Source organism: Carcharodon carcharias, chromosome 1 (genome assembly GCF_017639515.1).
Source record: "Carcharodon carcharias isolate sCarCar2 chromosome 1, sCarCar2.pri, whole genome shotgun sequence".
In the NCBI taxonomy this organism is placed as follows: Eukaryota; Metazoa; Chordata; class Chondrichthyes; order Lamniformes; family Lamnidae; genus Carcharodon; species Carcharodon carcharias.
The window spans coordinates 36,067,311-36,088,584 of record NC_054467.1 but is presented as its reverse complement, the minus strand read 5'-3'; positions in this window follow the sequence as shown (position 1 = coordinate 36,088,584).

Here is a 21,274-nt window from a genome sequence, read left to right as displayed (position 1 = left end):
AAAAAACCTTAAAACATCTTCATAGAGACATCATAGTCCTTCAAAAGAAAACTTTTTCATGTATTGATAAACACATGATGCAATGGATCAAGCCATGTTAAAGTATTTCATGACTTGCTTTTATCAGGAGAAACACTGCCCTTTTCTCCTGTCTCTTCTCAATCTCAAAAAAAATGCTTTGCACATGCACACGTTGAATTAGATTTCAGGAAAGAAATGGCATATTGATAGATTACAGGAAAAAAAGATAGACAATCCTAAAATGCTGAACTTTGAAAGACGTAAATTCCTAGTAATGTTATTGAGTGAAATTGGTTCAGTCAGTCTTAAGCTGTGCTCTTGTTGAGCTTTTTTTTTATTTATCCATGGGATATGGGCATCACTAGCTGGGCCAGCATTTACTACCCATCCCTAATTGCCCTTGGTCAGAGGGAATTTTAAGAGCCACATGTAGGCCAGATGAACAGATCAGATTTCCTTTCCCTAAAGGACATTAGTGAACCAGATGGGGTTTTTATGAACCAGATGGGGTTTTTATGACAATTAGGAATAGTTTCATGATCATCATTAGACTTTAAATTCCAGATTTTTTTGTTTTTGAAATCATATTCCATGATCTGCCGCAGCAGGATTGAAAGCGTGGTTCCCAACACATCACCCTGGGTCTCTGGATTACCAGTCTAGTGACAATACCACTAAACCACCGCCTCCCCCTCTTGAACATTATAAAAATGATAAGAGCCGGAATTTTCCAGCCCCTCACGCTGGCGGGATCTTCCAGTCCCGCCAATGTGAATGCAGATTTCCATGGCTTGCCGGCCTTGCCATGGGGCAAACATGCTGCAAGGGGGCTGGAAAATTCCAGCCGATGGCTCTACACAAACCTCATTAACAGGCTGCCCAGTGTATGTGTAAAAGATTTACTGTTTTTGCGCATTAAGAAAATGGTCTCTTGACGTAAAGCTTAATGTATATCATTGAAGTAGGCCAGAAAAAACTCTGCTTAACCTTTGTTGTACTGGTACAAAGTTAGGAAGATGTTCTATTGTTTGGTATTGGGTTTAATTCTATAAAAGGCTTATTTTAAATTTCTCTAAACATTTGGTTAGATCTTTCCAAGATTTATATAGGGATCAATGAATTATTATTACTAACAATCAATTATTATTAATCAAGGAATGAATACAAGTCAGTAATCTAATCAAGGGCTTCTGACAATATCAATAACTAGGTGAGCTAAGCTGAAATGTTTTCTAGTTATTATCTAGAGTAAAAGGTTATAATCGCACATTGAAATCACTTCCTGATGTCTGTTTCTCATTTCTAAATTTAAGTTTATTATTCAGTTTGTGCGCCAGTATTAGGCTTTGCCATACTGTTGATTGACTCCATGTCATTGATGTGCTGTGTATTTACTCTGTAGGATTCATCATTATAACTGCATAACTGAAAAATTATGGAGAAATAATTATTTGCAGTTAATGAGATGTTCTATGGTCCAAGTATATCATTAGGTTGTTACTGCATTTGGACACTGAGAAACAGTGTAAGCCACTCTTATAAGTTAATAGAATAAGAAGGCCAAAAACTATAGCTCAAATATCACCTAATCATAGCTGAAAGAAGTCAGTTGGCCCATTTTTCCATAAACAGCCACATGTGTATCACCCCGCTCCCACCACCCCCATCCACCAATATCAATTAGTTAAGTGTATATCCACCATAACTAACCTTGGGTGTTGGAAAATAGTGAACAATGACAGAGGGGTAGCATGAACAAGAGAGATCTTTGATGCATGCAGTGTTATAGTTAAATCTTTCTCGTTGGCTTAAAGGGCGATGGTTTAAAATGTTGCCATCATAGCTTCATATGCACGTACCTACCCGTGACATATCACATAATTCCAAGAATCCAAGGCAAGTGCCAAGTCCAAATATAATTCATTGCAAATAAATTATTTATAGTCAGTTCAAACATCTGGTGTGGAAATAAAATACTTTTGTGTTATCCAAATATGAGAAACTGCCGTGCCCCAGTTCTAGCTCTATTATCCCAATAAATCTTTAAATCTAACACCAGGAAAGAACTTACCAAATCACATTAAGCTGTTTTTTTTTGAATCATTGGGCATAAGCATTCATCCTTTCATCTTGTTGGGACATTCTCTCAGAATAGTATTTGAGATACGCCAAACCAACCTAGCACATATGGGACATCTTAAAATGATGGGCCTAAGACTCTGATTCACTTAATTTTGGAGCACAAACTAATGAGTGAAACTAGAACCAAAAGCATTAATGCTTGTGTTCTGGCCAACATTTATTCATCAACCAACATCACTAAAACAGATGATCTGGTCATTATCTTACTGCTATTTGTGCCATCTTACTGTACAAAGATTGGTTGCTGCATTTTCTACATTGCAACACTACAAAAATATTGTAGTACAGTTATAAAGTCCTTTGGGATAGCCTGAGCTTGTTGAAGATGCTGTACAAATGCATTTCTTTCCTTCGTTCTTGATACTTATAATGTTATGCAAGTTCTTACTGTCTATAATAGCCCAAAATAATCCACAAATGCAATCACCATGGTCAATAACTTGTATAAGGTTGAAATCTTCTGGTGACAACAGATACAAGGTTCTACCTCATCACAAGAGTAATCCTTCAACGGCTTTGAAATAGCCATTGAGTTAACTAAAACGAAAGACAACCAACATAGTTTGGATCCAGACTGGCAGGACCCATGATATATGGTGAAGTAGAAAGGAAAGGAATAAGCACTAATAGCTTTCTTACACTAAAAACAACATACCAAGTGAATGAGACACAGAAATATGTGGCACAAAATTCCTTGAACTGGAAACAAGCCATCGATCCTGATATGAACCACTGAATTATTGAGTCTATTGGAATCAAAAGTCATCAGATGAAAATAAGCAGGAAGTCATTTCGTGCATCCTAATGACTAAAGCACAGAGATCAGGAAACCCTCAACCCTTTAAAGGCCATTCATTATGTTTTGCAGATTGCAGTAAGAGTTGTTCACATTTCACTGATCTACTTCCCTGATAAAACTGTATCAAATTGTTATACACGTTACATCAAATCTAAAACATGGATAATCTCCTGTAAATACTCTACCATTTCATAATATCTCTAGTATCTTCATGTCTCCTTTCTCTTTTAGGTTTCAGAAAGTAGTCTGGCAGATTTGTTGACGAGAACAAGTTAGTTAGTGTAAGCTTTTAATCTTGATAATATTTTGTTTTATGATTAGTTGATAAGTATCCAGAAGCCTGTTTGAGCTGGTATGAATCCATGTGTCTCAACAACAAACTTCTTTCAAGAGTAAAATAAAGATAATTTGAATTGCAAATCAATATCTGATCACATGTACAGCTCATTAAAATATTTTGTTGTGTCTGCACACTGATGATTGACAGAGATGGATAGGAATTAGCAAGCTCTCCCCATCTTTATTCTCTTCTTCCATTCAAAACTAATGAAGCTGAAAGTGGAACAAAAAACCTCTTTGTACTTATTTGTTAAATCCTCACAGTGTGTTGAAGATGGAAACATTATTCATGAAGGTAAGAAGAAGAAAAGCAGCTGCAAACTTCACAGACAGCTCCAAGGAAGAGAAACCGCTCCTTGGCAGACTGCTTCTTGGAAACCTCACATTCCCATATATTGCAAACTATGCACCCATTATACAAGTTTCTTTAACTAATTAACATCTATAACACAGTTTATATTTGCACTTCTGATTTTCTGGCCATCCCTATCTCTGACATCATTCCACACCTTCACATATAATATTCACACCCATTATACTCCAGGCATCAGACCAAATATTATACTTCATTACACGTGTAAAAAAGGAAAGCCATTCATTGACAAGGAGTTTGAAGTTGGCCAGTACATTCCAATCTATGAATTTTCCATTAAAATGGCAGCAATTAAACTTTGATTGACTTGAGGCCTTGTCTATTCAACAAAATTGGACTTTGTAGCCTTAAAGTCCACCTTAGCATCAGAATAATTATATGTTGGATAAGGGAGAAAAAGTGGATGTGGTGTATTTGGATTTTCAGAAAGCTTTTGATAAAGTTCCACATAAGAGATTAGTGTACAAAATTAAAGCACATGGGATCGGGGATAATATATTGGCATGGATTGAGAATTGATTAACAGACAGGAAACAGAGAGTAGGAATAAAGGGGTTTTTTTTCAGAGTGGCAAGTGGTGACTCGTAGGATACAGCAAGGATCAGTGCTTGGGCCCCAGCTATTTTCAATATATATCAATGATTTGGATGAGGGAACCAAATGTAATACTTCCAAGTGTGTTGGCGACACAAACTAGGTGGGAATGTGAGTGGTGAGGAGGATGTAGAGAGTCTTCAAAGTGATTTAGACAAGTTGAGTGAGTGGACAAATACATGGCAGATGCAATATAATGTGGATAACGTTGGTAGAGAAACAGAGTAGCAGAGTATTATTTAAATGGTGATAGATTTGGAAATGTTGTTGTACACAGGAACCTGGGTGTCTGTACACCAATCACTGAAAGCAAGCATGCAGTTAGGAAGGCAAATGATATGTTGGCCTTCATTGCAAGAAGATTTGAGGCCAGGAATAAGGATGTCTTACTGCAGCTATACGGGGCCTTGGTGAGACCATACCAGGAGTATTGTGTGTAGTTTTGGTCTCCTTGTCTAAGGAAGGTATGACGAGAGATTGGGTCGACTAGGCCTGTATTCACTGGAGTTTAGAAGAATGAGAGGGGGTCTCATTGAAATGTATAAAATTCTGACAGGGCTTGACAGACTGGTTACAGGGATGATATTTCCCCTGACTGGAAGGTGTGGAACAAGAGGTCACAGTCTGAGGATACAGGGGTAGGCCATTCAAGACTGAGATGAGAAATTTCTTCACCGAGACAGTGGTGAACCTGTGGAATTCTCTACCACAGAAGGCTGTGGAGGCCAAGTTACAGAGTATATTTGAGAAGGAATTATGGGGAGGTGATGGTGTAGTGGTATTGTAGCTGGACTCGTAATCCAGAAACTCATGGCAATGCTCTGGGGACTTGCGTTTGAATCCTGCCACGGCAGATAGTGAAATTTGGATTTAATAACAATCTGGAATTAAAAGTCTAATGATGGCCATGAAACCATTGTCAATTGTTGTAAAAACCCATCTGGTTCACTAATATCCTTTAGGGAAGGAAATTGTCCGGCCTATATGTGACTCCAGACCCACATCAATGTGGTTGACTCTTAAATACCATCTGAACTAGGGATGGGTAATAAATGCTGGCCTAGCCAGTGATGCCTACATCCCATGAACGAATAAAAAAAGGAAGTAGATAGATTTCTAGGCACTAAAGAGGTATTGGGAGAGAGTGGGAGTACGGCATTGAGAAAGAAGATCAGCGATGATCACATTGAATGGTGGAGCAGGATCAAAGGGTCGAATGATCTACTCCTGCTCTTATTTTCTATGGGTAGAATCATCCCAGATTCGCACTAAGTGTGGTAGCAGGTGGGTAAAATGACTTTCTTCCAGTGAGCCACAATGGCTATATCATCCCAAACCCGCCATATTAATTATGCATTCCTGGGAAACATGATGTTTCCATGACAAGCAGGCTCTGATTTGCCCGTCATGCCATCATCACACTGCTTCATCACACCGGGCACCATATTTAACGTGCAGCTGCATACACCTCTCAGTGCTTCCAGTACACGGCTGCTGCAAAGGAGGCATGGCCCTGAAAGGCAAAAAGACTGCGGCCCCCAGGTTCAACGACAGGTCCCTTGAGCACCTTTTGGACACAGTGGAGGCTCACCGTGATGTGCTCTATCCCAGCTCTGGTCGCAGGATGGACAGCAACATCACCACTCCAGCGTGGGAGGCTGGGGCAGTGGTGGTCAGATTCAACGTCCTGCAAAAGAGGACAGCCACCCAGTGTGGCAAGAGGATGAATGATCCCCTCCTTTCTGCCAGGGGAAGTCACTCTTCTCATCACTCAACTCATACACTCAAAACTCATCAAACATCCACAGGACCCTAACTCACTGCCAATTAAAGGGACATCACCGTTCATTCTGTCACACTCACCTTCATTGTCCTCATCCATGGGACCACTCACCACCCGCACAGGCCAGGCATATTTATCATCTAGTCTGACGGGCATCCTGCTTACTCTCTTCATCTCTATTCATGCAGGTCAAGCTGGCACACAACAAGAGGGAGAGGTCGCAGACTGGTGGAGGAATGCCTGAAATCAAGATCCTCATTGAAATTAGAGCCATCCAGCTGGCCGGCAAGGATCGGGACCTGTCCTTTGCTGATGCTGAGGTCGGCAGTGCCCTACCAATTGAGAATCCAGAAGTGCAACGTCCATCAGACAACCATGCTGTGATATGTCCTGATCCACAGGCCACTGCCATGCATTGATTATCTCCCCTTGCTTCCCTAGGCACACCTGGGAAACAGCCAATGGAGTCCATGACCCAGTGCCTCCAATCAAGCCCCAGAGAAACCTCTGAAGAAGAATCTGCAGGCACCCTCCTTGAAGTCCCATCACAGCGCTCACCCACACTCTCCACCAGTGCAGGGACACACACCTCGGTGGGACATAGCTTAATGGTAGCATTGGGATCACAATCTGGTGAGCACATTGCACTTTCCGATCCACAGCAGTCAGGGGTAGGGACTTCCCAAGTGTTTGGCACTCAGAGGACTGCTGGAGGCTAGAAATCTGCTGAGTCTGAGTCAGATGATAAACCACTGGACTCAGTCATGTCACAGTTGCTGGAGCTGCAGAGGCAAGCTCGGGAACATCAGGAAGGGATGTCTGCTGCATTCGTAAGATTGCAAGGCACGATGGAGGAGTTCGTCCGCTCTCAGGCTGAGGTGATAGCGCTGGTATGCCAACGCACCGAGGAAACGCTGGTAAGATGGCGGTTGCCATGGAGACCTTGGACCAGGATTTCAATCCTACACTGCTGGGCGGGCAGAACTCCATCGCTTACACCATAGTTGGCCTCCAATATTGTGTACGCGAGAGGGGTACGGGTCAGCACGATCTCACTCAAGATGTCAGCCAGGGGTCCTCGGCCACCCATAGGGAGGAGGATCAGCAGGTGCACCCACTGGGCCATCCACTTAGCTGACTCTGGGAGTGTCCGGCCCAACCAAATCCCCTCTTCCTATGACCTCAGCAGCTCCAGTTTCATAGGCCGAGGAGGGTGCCACTGTCACACGTCAGCACCCCGAAAGCAGACTAGGGCCCTCCAGGTCTCAGCCCTCTAAAGGAGGCCCACCAGGGTCATAACAGATAGGGCATAGCAGTCAGCAGGCTGCCTCCACCTCCACTGTGGATGTCCGGGAAGCACCAAGACATGGTGGCAGGGTTAAGAAGGTTAAGAAGATGTAGTTACGCAGCTGGGCACACGTGTTGATCACTGGTACATACTATTGTCAATAATCTCCCAAGAATGTCTCCTGCCTGTGATTCCTTGTTCAGATGAGCAGTGTTTGTGTCACTCAGATGTGAAACCTTTCTGCACAAGATAAAGGCAGGTGTCTCAGTCCAGGGCCTCTTCCCTGTGCTCTGTGCAGCCTTCAGACCAAAGTGATGGTCATGCCTCACACTCCCTGGACTCATTACTGATGTCTGCACCTTAATGGTTCTTGTCATTACTGCCAGAATGTTGTGGGCAAGCATCACAGAGTTCCATCATTCTCTCTGTGTGCTCTCAGAACATTTAGGATGGGGCTGGCCCCCATCTTTTCAGCATCTGTGACCAGTGACACTGTGCTCCTGAAGGGCTCAGGTACTGAAGGCTGACAAAGGATCAGATTCTTCTAAAGTTTCATGGCTGCATCTCTATGATATGGCCCTTATCACAGAGTGTAAGCGAGCTGCTCTCAGCCCGACAGGAGTCAGACATTCTCAGAGGCTATGTGAAGATCAATGGAGTGTCCTCACTGCATGTCATCATCATCCTCCTGCAATCAAATGGCTATTAGGGTCTCCACTGCATTTCAATGATAGAGGCATTATCGCAGAGGGTATGTGCGCTGCCATAAGCCAGTCTGGAGTCAAACGTTCATAGTTCCATTGTGAGGATCTTATGGTGTCTCCTCACTGCATGTCGCCATCAGCTTCCAGAAATCTAGCAGTTATGAGAACCTCCTGAGCGCGCCTGCCTTGTCTGGACAGTGCAAGGGCCTTATCACCATTATCATTGCCTTCAAGGACCTCCTCACCCTCATCACTGTCAACATCCTCCTTATCAGAGGAGACTTCCAGCTCCTGCATCTCCTCCTCAGCCAGCACATTTCCTCGTTGCAGCACCAGTTTGTAAAGGGGGCAGCAGGCAATGATGTGGGCTGTATTGCAGGGCTTCACCAGACTGGTCCAGGCACCGGAACCTCATTTTCAATATCCCGATGGTCTGCTCCACCACGTTGCGAGTTGCAGCATGAGTCTCATTATACCATCGCTCTGCTGCAGCCTGAGGCCACTGCACAGGTGTCATTAGCCACAGCCTCTGCAGGTAGCCCTTGTCCCCGAGAAGCCATCCCTGCAGATTCTGTGGACCTAGGAAGATCTCAGGGATCTGTGACAGACTCCCTGGAAACCGTGCGCAGACCTGCAGGATGCATTTGCGGTGGTGGTACACCAGTTGCACATTCAGCAAATGGAATCCCTTGTGGTTGACATAGTTGACCGTGTGTTACAACAGAGATCTGAGCGTCACGTGAGTGTAGTCGATGGAATCCTACATCTATGGAAAACCCGAGATCTGGGCAAAGCCAATCACTCTTGCATCCTGGCTCTCCTGATACCGGGCAAAATGCACAAAGTTGTGACCCCTCGCAAAGATGGCACCCGTGAACTCATGGATGCATTTGTGGGTGGAGGCTTGTGAGATCCCACAGAGGTCACCTGTGGATCCCTGAAAGGAGCCACTGGCGTAGAAACTGAGTGCTGCTGTCATTTTCATGGCCACTGGTAGTAGATGCCCTCCATGTCCCAATGGCGCCAAATCCTGCAGCAGCTCGCAGATGTGACCAACCAGTTCCCTAGACATGCGCAGTCGTCGGCAATACTGGTTCTCAGTCATCTGCATGAATGAAAGGCGGCATTTATAAGCCCTGTGTCTACCTATATGCTGACCAGCAACAGCTTGCTGTGACTCTTTGGTGGCGTGTGTGGGAGCCCCAGCCACCACCCCTTTTTCCAGAGGATTCCGCTCCTCCCTCAGTGCAGCCGCGCACCTCAGTCACTCTCTTCTCTGTAGTCTTCAGTCTCTGTATGCCATGAGGCGTACAGCTACTTCCCCAGGCTCCATGGTCCTGATGTACTCCTCCGCAGGATGAGAGAGAGAGACGCGTGGGTTAGCTTGGGTGTACTAAGAGCCTCTCTTGTTCAAGTGTGAAGGCCCCATAGCACATCCCGGAGATTGCTGGCCACCACTTGGATGGCCAGAAATTAGTGCACTGCATGGCTGCCCAAAGCCCCACCCACCTCCGCCCCACTCCACCTGACCGATTGGTGACAGTTTTGCCCATTGGACTGCATGCTGTGCTGTTAGCTCAGGAGCAGACATTCTCCTAACCTGCACAGCAGGGCTGCACTGTTGGCTTGAACCATGGGGGAGATTGGTCCAAACTGGGATGGTGATATTACAAGGGGCTGTGAACACCTCCACCAGTGTCTGCTCCATGGCCAGCTCTAGCAAGGAGATTGTTCGACGTGCCCAGTCGTCCAACTGTTCTGCAGTCCACTAAAATGCTCATTAGTTTGCAGTCTGTGCTCGAGGGGTGAAAAGTTCTGCAACACTTGGTGGCACTTTCAAGTCTCTGCGTTGCTTGAGTGGGCAGATAAACTGGAGGCCCGAGTCCAATCATATCAATGTGGCTGCGCCTGAACTGTCTCAGTTGCAGAGGAAGGGTCATTTTATACAAAGTTTCCCTAATGCGTGGCTGCTTCCCTTGCCTGCCAACCCCCCAAATGCTTGTGCACTACTTGCAATCACACGGCAGCCTTTGCGCGCCACCCCCCCCCAAAGTCACCTCAACGTAGGCCAGCCTTTGCCAACACTCCCGCCAACTCGCTTCAACCTTGAAGTCCAACACGTGGCCCTCTCGAGCACTCCGCAACGTTACTGTGCACTCACCTCCGAGTTCCCCTCAAGCGCATGCCTTTTATATGCTGTTGTGAAACATGTCAGCGTGCAATCATGATGAAGTGGGCAAACAGTCCAGCATGGGGGAAAGAGTCTGGTGCACTGGCCTTATGCATTATAGTGAGATTGCCGACGTCCGATGGCAGGAAGTGCAGCCCACCATCGACGGGCTGAGTGGACAATCGCAAATTTGTTTCACAAAATCGTGGTTTTTGGCATTCTCGCCATATTGTCCACTCACGCCACCGGAAAATTCCCCCTATGTTTCTATGTTAACATTGCATGAAGCTTCTGGTCTATTAAAAGATCCAACAAACCATGAGTAGTGTTACAGGAGATCTGATAATTCTTAAATAAAAAGAAAAATGGCTAATGATGTACAATAGGCCAGCCAATATCTCAACAGGACTAACAGATTAAAGTTTCAGGTGAGCCCATTATTCGCTATCAGCAATTGACCATTTCATTGAATGCCCTCATTTTTCACTAACAGTCATTCCCAGTTATTTCCATGGGGGTTCATCTAATCTCCTGCCAGAACTTTAGCAAAAGAGTAGCTGAAACTCCAGAGAAGTTATGCAAATGGTTTTTCATGCTGTTTTGCTGGAGTTTCCACTAATCAACTGCCAACGTAATGGCAGGAGATTGGGGAACTCCATCAGATTTTACAGCACAGAAGCAGGGTATTGACCTCATGCTGGATGTCTGAATGAGTATCATTTACCATAACCTTTCCCAAAACCCTATTAAAATTATTCTTTTTCAAACACTTGAAACCACTTCCTTTTTGAAAGCTACTCTAGATTCTCCTTCCACCAGTGGTCAGGCATTCCATGTCCTAACGTGGACTACTTTGTGATAAAAGACATTTCTTAGCCCTTCTGTTAGTTTCCCATTGGTGATGATCTGAAATGCTTGACCTCTATTTATGATTCACAATCGATGAACCTATTTTTTTCCTATTTACCTCATCATTTACCCAGGAGAGAGGCAGAGAGCGAACCTGATTGGAGAACACATGGGACACAGTTGTTCAGCTTCAGCTTCAGCTTTAGAACAGAGTGTTTAAAGGGAAAAAAAATGAAGGGTGACATCACAGGAAAACCATAAGATGATTGGTTGGTGAGAACCTGCTGTTAGGGAGTGTCTTTAAAGAGCTGTAAATTAGAAAAGTGTACTATCTTTAAAGAACTATTTGTTTTTAAGTAAGAAACACTTGGAATAAGCGGGTAAAATTAAGTCAGGGTCAGTAAAATAAATTAAAATAAAGTAATATAAGTACATTAAAACTAACATAGGAGAGGTAAAGTTAAGGCATGGCAGAGCAGCTCGGCCATGTGGAATGTGTGCCCTGCAATATGTGGGAAGTCGTGGATGCTGCTGGTGTCCTAGACAGCCACACATGCAGGAAGTGCTGGCAGTTGCACAAACTTGAGCTCCAGTTTTTGGAACTTGAGCAGTGGCTGGAATCACTGTGACACATCCGTGAGGCTGAGAGCTACATGGGTAGCACATTCAGAGAGGTGGTCACACCGCAGGCTGGGAACATGGAAGCAGAAAGTGACTGCTAGGTAGTCCAAAAGAACCAGGCAGGTAGTGCAGGAGTTCTCTGGGGTATCACCTGCAAATTGGTTTTCTGTTTTGGATACTGGTGAGGGTGTTGGTTCCTCAGAGGGGTGCAGTCAGGGCCAAGTTTGTGGCTCCACGGGTGGCTCAGCTATATTAGAGGGAAGGAAGAAGAGTGGAAGGGCAATAGTGATAGGGGATTCATTAGTTAGGGGAACAGACAGGCATTTCTACGGCCATGGACGTGACTCCCGGGCTGTTGCCTCACTGGTGCCAGGGCCAAGGATGTCACTGAGCGGCTGCAGGACATTCTTCTAGGGGATGGTGATCAGCCAGAGGTCATGGTCCACATTGGTACCAATGACGTAGGTAGGAAGGGGGATATGGCCCTGTGATCAGAATTTAGGAAGCTAGGTTGAAAAAAATTAGCAAACAGGACCTTTAATGTAGTAATGTCTGGATTACTCCCAGTGCCAAGTGCAAGCGAGTACAGAAATAACAGGATAAGGCAGATGAATGCATGGCTGAAAAGACGGTGCAGGAGGGACGTCTTTATATTCCTGGGACACTGGGACTGGCTCTGGAGAAGATGACACCTGTACAAGCTGGATGGGTTGCACCTGAGCAGAGCCGGAGCTGAGTTCCTTGTGGGGTGTTTTGCTAGTGCTGTTTGGGGAGCTTTAAACTAACCCGGCAGGGGTGTAGGAATCAGGAGAGAGTATTGCAGAGAAATGCCGGGGTGCACAAAATACTTGGAGAGACAAATAGCACTAGTAAAGAGAATAGTATGTTTATAGGTGGAGTCAGAGTAAGGGAGAAAGTCATGAAGTCTAAATCAGGGTGACTGTGCATATATGTGAATGCATGGAGTATAATAAATAAGATTGGGAAAGTACAGGTGCAGATTGCCATGTGGAATATGATGTTGTGGCAATAATAGATACCTGGCTCAAGGAAGGTCAGGGCTGGGTGTTAAATATTCCTGGGTACAATGTGCTCAGAAAAGATAGGAAAGGAAGAGGGGAGGGGTAGCAGTATTAGTTAAGGAGAGCATTGTAGTGCTGGAGAAAGAGGATGTCCCAGAGGCTTCAAGGACAGAATCAATTTGGCTAGAGCTAAGGAACAAAAAGGGTGCAATTATATTGCTCAGTGTAGTCTATAGATCACCAACTAGAGGGAAGGATGTAGAGGAACAAATCTGCAGTGGAATTACAGAGAGATGCAAACATTATAGTGCAATTTTAATGGGGGACTTTACGTGAACGTAGTGTCAAGGGTGGAGAGGGGCAAGAGTTCCTAGAATATGTTCAGGACAATTTTCTATAGCAGTATGTGTCCAGTCCATCAAGAAATCATATACTGTTGGACCTGGTGCTTGGAAATATGGTGGGCCATGTAGATCAAATATCAGTGGGGGATCATTTAGGAGACAGTGATCATTGTACCGAAAGGTTTAGGATGATGGTAGAAAAAGACAATGTGCAATCCAGAGTAGGAATAATTAACTTGGGGAGAACCGACTTCAATGGGGCAAGAACAGAGCTGGGCCAGATAGACTGGAACCAAACGCTGGTGGGAAAAACTAGCTGAACAATGGGCTACCTTCAAAGAAAAAATGGTTCAGGCACAGTCAAGGTATATTCCTCAAAAGGAAAAGGCAAACAAATCCACAGCTCCCTTGATGAAAAAGGAGATACAAAGGAAGATAAAGAAGAAAATGTGTGCTTATGTTATGTGCCAGTTAAAAAATACAACTGAGAACCAAGAGGAATACAGAAGGTTCAGAAGGTGGTGAAAAAACAAATAAGAGAAGCAAAGAGGGATTATGAGAAAAGAGTGGAAGCCAACATAAAGGGGAATCCCAAAGTCTTCTATAGGCATATAAATTGTAAAAAGGTGGTAAAAGAAGGAGTAGGGTCGATTAGGGACCTAAAAGGAGGTTTACACATGGAGACGGGGGCACGGCTGAGTGGTTAAATGAATACTTTGCATCTGTCTTTACCAAGGAAGCAGATGCTACTGAGGCCATGGTAACAGAGGAGAAAACTGTCACTAGAAGGGTTCAAAATTGAGAAGGAAGAAGTGCTGGATAAACTGTCAGTTATAAAGGTTGACAAAGGCACTGGGGCCAGATGAGGTGCTTCCAAGGATATTTAAGGAAGTAAGAGTGGAAATTGCAGGGGTATTGGCCATCATTTTTCATTCTTTCCTAGACCCAAGGGAGGTGCCAGGGGACTAGAGAATTTCAAACATGGTTCAAAAAAGGTTGTAAGGATAAGCCCAGCAATTACAGACCAGTCAGTTTAACTTCAAAGTGGGGAAACTTCTAGAGAAAATTATTCAGGATAGAATTAGTAGTCACATGGAAAAATGTGGGCTGTTTAGGAAGAGCCAGTATGGATTTCTAAAGGGGAAACCGTGTTTAACTAACTTGCTGGAGTTTTTTTGAAGAGGTGACAGAGAGGGTTGATATGGGTAATGCTGTTGATGTGGAGTACATGAACTTTCAAAAGGCATTCAATATAGTGTCGCACAAAAGACTTGTGAGAAAAGTTATAGCTTATAGAATAAAAGTGACAATAGCAACACGGATGCAAAATTGCCTGAGTAATAGGAAACAGAGGCTAATGGTTAATGGATATTTTTCAGGCTGGGGGAAGGTTTGTGGTGGAGTTCCCTAGGGGTCGGTATTGGGACCCTAGCAATTCCTGATATATATCAATGATCTAGATCTCGGTGTGCAGGGGACTATTTCTAAGTTTGTGGATGACACAAAACTTGGAAGCATTGTAACCTGTGAGGAGAATAGTGTAGAACTTCAAAAGAACATAGACAAGTTAGTGGAGCGGGCAGATAGGTAGCAGATTAAGTTTAATGCGGAGAAGTGTGAGGTGATTCATTATGGTGGGAAGAACATGGAGAGACAATATAAAATAAGGGGTACAATTCTTAATGGTGTGCAGGAGCAGAGACGCCTGGGTATATAAAGTGCATAGATCGTTGAAGGTGGCAGGACAGGTGGAAAGAGCAGTTAATAAAGTATATAGTAACCTAGGCTTTATTAATAGGGGCATAGAGTACAAGAACTAGCTTAGCTTATATAAGACACTAGTTGGACCTCAGCTGGAATATTGTGTACGGTTCTGGGTGCCACACTATAGAAGGATGTGACTGCATTGGAGAGAGTGCAGAAGACATTTACAGAAGAATGGTTCCAGGGATGAGAAATTTGAGTTATGAGGAGAGACTGGAGAAATTGGGACTGTTTTCCTTGGAGAGGAGAAGGCTAAGAGGAGATTTGATAGACGCATTCAAAATCATGAGGGGGCTTGATAGAAAGGACAGGGAGAAACTGTTCTCACTCATCATGGGATCGAGGGCACAGATTTAAAGTGATTTGCAAAAGAAGCAATTTTTTTTTTTCACTCAACGAGTTGCTCGAACCTGAAATGCACTATCTGGAAGTGTGGTGGAGACAGGGTCATTCGAGGCATTCAAGATGGCAATAGATGATTATTTGAATAGAAACAATGTGCAAAGATACAGGGAAAAAGCAAAGGAATGGTACTAAGTCATGATGCTCATTCGGAGAGCCGGTGCAGACACAATGAGCAGAATGGCCTCCTTCTGCGCTGTAACAATTCTGTGAATTCTGTGATTCTGTGAAAACCCTGTGCAATTTTGCATTATCTCCTCTTAATCTTCTAATAAAAAGAGTTTCAGTTTCTCTAGCCTCTACTCAGAGCTAAAGACTCTAACCCCCATATCACCAGAGTGAATCTCTCCTGCACCATTTAAATGGCCTTTCTTAAACTGTATACATTCTTCATTATTTGTTCTATGGTAAACAATGGGGCAGAAAAGTAGCAAATGGAATTCAATCAGAAGGGCAAGGCAATGCATTTAAGGAGGGCAAACAAGGCAAGACAAGACATGATAAACAGTAGGATACTCAGCAGTGTAGAGGAACTTAAGGACCTTGGAATGTGTGCCCACAGACCCTGAAAGTACGGAGCAGGTAGATAAGATAGTTAAGAAGGCTTACAGAATACTGTCCTTTATTGGCTAGAAATGTATAAAACACTGGCTACAGCTTGAAAACTTCATACAGTTCTGGTCACCACATTGCAGGAAGAATGTAATTGCATTCAAGAAAGTACAGAGCAGATTTAAGAGGATGTTGCCAGAAATGGAGGATTTTAGCTATAAGGAAAGAATAAACAGTTTTGGTTTCCTTTCTTTGGAACACAGGAGACTGAGGGGAGATTAATTGAAGCTTATAGGATTATAAGCGGCCTGCACAGAGTGAATAGGATAAATCTATTTTTCGTTACCAGAGAGGTCAAGCTGCATCGATTTAAAGCAATTGGCAGAAAGGCAAGTTAATGAGTAATTTTTTTCACCCAAATGGTGGCAGGAGTCCGGAATGCCCTGCCTGATAGGGTGGTAGATGTGCAGCCAAATAAAAAGCAGTGCGTCCTCGCTCAAAAGCAAGTGCATTGCACAGGCAGAGATAAAACACACGGAGAAGAAATCCTGAGCCAGCAACTCGTCGAAAATTCAATTATCTGCAGTATCCTGCCTTATTTGCAGCAAAACCCTCCAGGTGCAAATCAGCCTTAACAGTCACCTCCATACGCACCAGAACCCAAACAAACATCTGACATGATAAACATGGCCATCTTCATTTCAAAGGGTGAACAAGAAAGAAAGGTGCATTTAAAAAAAATACTCCGATAAACACTTGAAGTGCTAACATACAGGACTACAGACCAGAGAGTTATGGGGCAGAATTTTAGGGACCCCTGAAGTTGGGAGTGGAGGGCTGTGGGTGGACCCAAAATATTCACATTGGCCATACATATCAGTGTCAGGAGGTCATTTCCAGCGCTAGCCATTTTTGCTGGAAGTGAGTACCAGGCCTGAGCAGAATGCCCGCACCCCATGAAGTGGACAGGCAATTAAGCTCATTAAGAGCTTTGAGAAAGGTAAGTTTAGGAGGCCTGGGCTTCAAGTGCTCCTGGCAGGCTGACAGGCACTCCGGGCTTGCCTGGGTTGGGGTACAGCCAAAGACTACCCAGTTGAGGATATTCCCCCACCCCAACACCGCATTGGTACAGAGGCATGACCATAAAAACTTTAATAAAAATTATAAGAAGCATCGTGACTGAGAGGGCATCTTCCTGATGAAGTGCCCGCCCAGTTACTTACCTTAATTTTCCTGCAATCGGATGCCTCACTGAAGCTGGAAGGCCTCGGATTGGCCCTCCAGCTTTGCGCCCCCACCTGCTGCCTTTAATTGGACAGAGACCCCACTCCATGCCAACTAAGGGCTCACTTTCATATGTCTGCCCTTCCACCAGCCTGCCTATAGTTGGCTATCATTATCCTCCTCCAGTCCACAATAAGTTCAAGTTTTGCCTTGCTGGCAAATTTTGAAATTGTGCCCTATGTACCCAAGACAAAGTCAATGACACATCTCAGAAAATGAAGTGCTCCTTGTACTGGGCCCTGGGAAACCACAATCTGTCAACAGGATCATCCCAGATTTGCACCAACTGTGGTAGTGGGTGTGAAAAAAGTTGTTTTACTTGCCAGCCACAATGGTGGGTTTTCATGTTAAATTGTCTCCATTTCCAGTGCGCCCGCCTCATTAATAATACATTCATGAGGCACACACCGATCACAGGTGGGTGGGCTCGGAATTGCCCGCCACACTGTAACTTCAGTGCTTCCTTGCTCCAGGCGCACACCAGTATACAGCCTACTTCATGTCTTCAGACTAGGGCTGCTCCAGGCGACAGATGGCTCCAAAAGCAAAGAAGATGGAAGCCCCCAGATTTAGTGATGCCTCTCTGGGGCACCTGCTGGGCACAGTGGAAGGCGACTACAATGTCCTCTACCACCACTCTGGCCACAGGAGGTCCACCAGAGTCATCAATTATCTTGGGAGATGGTGGCAGCAGCGGACAGCGCCTACGGAGCACAGAGGAGGCCAGCCATCCAGCGCAGGAACAGGATGAATGCTCTCATCCATTCTACCAGGGTAGGTCAACTACCCCATCACTCTCAACTCACATTCACAAACCCATCACACATCCACAAGGATCTCACACTTCTAGGCACAACACCACTAACTCTCACACACATCTCATCGCCTCTGGAGCTCACATCCTCATCCCGACTATGGCTCTGCTCACCACACAAGCATTCCATGCAGTGTCATCTGTCTGGCTCACACTCCATCTGCTTTCATGTAGGAGAAACTGGCTCACAGCAGCAGGGAGTGGTCCCAGACTGTGTGTGGAGTGGCCCACATTAGGCCCCTCACTCACTTTGAGGTGTGTGCCATTGCGCTGACTGGTGAGGATGTGGACGGCGCCTGCAGTGACAGTGAGGTCAGCGGCGAACACCCTCATGAGGATCCTGAACCACAGCATCCCTCTCTCAATGCAACTGTGAGTGCTCTCTCTCCTGCTTTTGACTCTTGTGCCATGCACTAATTATCTCTACTTAGGTTCACAGGGAGCTCTGCCAAGGGACCATTGCCCTCAGCCAGCCAGTCCCTCAGCTCAAACCCCACCCTCACCTCCAGCCAAGAGGACACTTCCTCCATTGAAGAGCTGGAAATAAGCAACCTGGAAGACCTGTCACAGCACTTACCCACACCCTTCACCAGCGCAGAGACACACACCTCAGTGAGACCTAGATCTAGAGCAGGCTCGGGTTCACAATCTAGTGGTCACCGCATGGACACATGTCCGCATCAGGAGGGGGCAGGTTCAGCCGAGCTCCCTGATACTTGAAGAACTGCTGGGGAAGAGGCATCTGTGAGGCCCGAGTCAGGTGACGAGCCTCTGGATTCTGTCTTCCAACTCATCCTGCAGAGTCAGCAGAAGGCGGGAGAACATCATGCAAAGCTGTTGGAAGCCCTCAAAAGAGTGGCACGTGAGTCGGAGGAGTGCTTCCGCCTCTTCTCTGAGGAAGTGTTGCCCACATGTGCACTTATGGAGGTCTCCATGGGAAGGTTAGCGGATGCCATGGAGACCCTGGTCCAGCAGAACACGGAGATGCACACAGACCTGCACTCCATCGTGATAGCCATGGGTGAGTTCCTGCAGTGGCAACACAAGAGGAGAATGGGGTAATTTGATGTCCCCCCCAGGTTCTCCTTCCCCTCAAGGAGTCAGGGACCTTGGGCATCTGAAGGGAGGAAGAGCAGCAGTTGTTCATCTCTGGATTATCCACTTAGGAATCTCAGAGGCTGCCTGCTCCCTCTGAGTTCTTTTTGCCTGTGACTCCCTGAACCTCATTCTCTGTCACTGCAGCAGGAGCAGCTGGCCCACAGGAGGACAGCCAAGGCAAGCTGGGGCCCTCAAGGCCTTGGCTGTCCAGAAGACGATGCCAAAGTCATCTGAGGCAATAGGGCCAATCATCATGCAGACTGTCTCCACCCTTTCTGCGGATGTCAGGGCAGCACCTAGAAGAAGTGGTAGGCCTAGAAAAGCTAAGAAATTCTGATTGCAAGTGATTGCAGGGGTGAACACATCTTGTCACTTTGTAGTTTGCAAATATATTCACTTTCACCGAATAGTGTGTAATGTTGTCTTTCAGCTTCATTGACAAGCTTCTCAAGTCCTTCCATTACATCACTCCCCCACGACTAGCAGTTCAGCTGCACATAGCCAGACCACGTGTGATTCTGGAGAAAGAAGTGTGTGTGTGGCAGGGCTCTTTGGAGCCTCGTGCAAGCACTCTCCCACGCATGCGGAGCCTTCATCCATTACACTCACCTTTCTGTCCCGAGCATTTTCAGTGCTGTTTGAGGGGGTTCTCTTTCAGTTGTCCATCTGAGCTGACCTGAATCTCCGCCCACCCATTGCACTCCCATGCAGCACCTGTGGCGATCCATCATCAGCTTCCACATTCTTTCCCCTCCCCAAGTCACCCATATCTTTTCCCCTATCATTGTCGACCCTCCCTGGCATCATCTTCCACTTCTCCACCTACCAACCCGAAACCTTGTCTTTCCAGGATGTCCAGGTGAACGTGCATATGCTCTACCTTCCTGAGAATCCCACCCTCATCCACACTGAACTTCCTGACCTCCTTCTTCCCACCCCAGGGTCTGTGTCTGCCTCCAAGACCCCAACAATCATCCTCACCCCCCTTCTACCACTGCCAGCACACCCCCACCCTCCCACCCTACCATTCCATCTGCCCACTCTCATACTCACCATGCCCTCCTACCATACCCAATCTCAGTTTGCTCCCCAAGAGGCAGTCATTGACTCCATCAGCCCCTCCCTGGCATGTTCACCTGGATATCGCCCCCCCCCACTTGCTCCCTCCTCCGTGTTTACTCCCTCCTCCACCCTTACTCCCCCTGCCCCCTCTTCGAACTCTCACCCTTATGCCTTCCTCCCTCTTTATACTTACCACCCCACTTATGGCTTCTTCCTCCTCCATCTCAGCCTCACATCCCCCCTCCCCCCATGGACACCTTCACCTCCCAACCCCTCCCAACCTCAGCCACCCCCCCCGACAACTTCTTCAACTTCTTTGTTCCTCCCACACGCTACCTCACCACCACCCCCCCACCGCCCCCCCCACCCCCCTCCCCCCCCCCCCAACCGGTGCACCTTCCCTTCCCAGTCAAGCATAGACCTTCCTCTCCCTGCACTTGCTGATCATATATAACAGCCCCTGGCCAAGGCTGTGAAGTTCTGAAGCAGACTCGAAGCATCAATGAAGACCTTCCACCTTCCAAGAGCTGCTTCGTGGTGGAGCCATGCCCATGAGAATCCACCCAGCATGTGGTGCACATGTTCCTCCAGGGTCCGGTGGCTGTAAGCCTCCAGCATCTCCTGCTGCTCAGGTGTCTGTGACCTGAGCAAGTCCCGACTTGTCATGCTTGTCCAGTCATGTTCTAGGCCAGTGTGTTTTCCCATCTGAGTAACAGAAAATCTGGCATGGGGAGATGATTCTGGTCGGGCCTTACTTTATACCCCATCACCGGGATGCAAATCAGGCTGACGCTGGCCTCCAGTGGGATTCACGTTCCGCCCATCGGATAACCCCACTGTGCTTTCACGCCAGCGTGAAACTAATTCTGCCCCTCATGCTGAATTGCTCCCCCCCTCTTCACCTACCATGACACCTGACGCCAATAGAGCTGGAAAATTCCAGCCTATACCTTCCTCCAATCCAAAGAGTAACCATTCACAACAACTTTTTGTTTCCTGTCTCTTACCCATGTAGCTACTATCTCCTTTATTCCATGGGCTTCAGCTTCGCTGGCATGCCTGTGTTGAGGCACTTTACCAAACACCACATCAACTGCAATATCCTCATCAACCGACCCTGTTACCTCATCTAAAAACTCCAGCAAATTAGCTGAACACAATCTGTCTTTAACAAATTCATGCTGGCTTTAAAAACAAAAAACTGCGGATGCTGGAAATCCAAAACAAAAACAGAATTACCTGGAAAAAC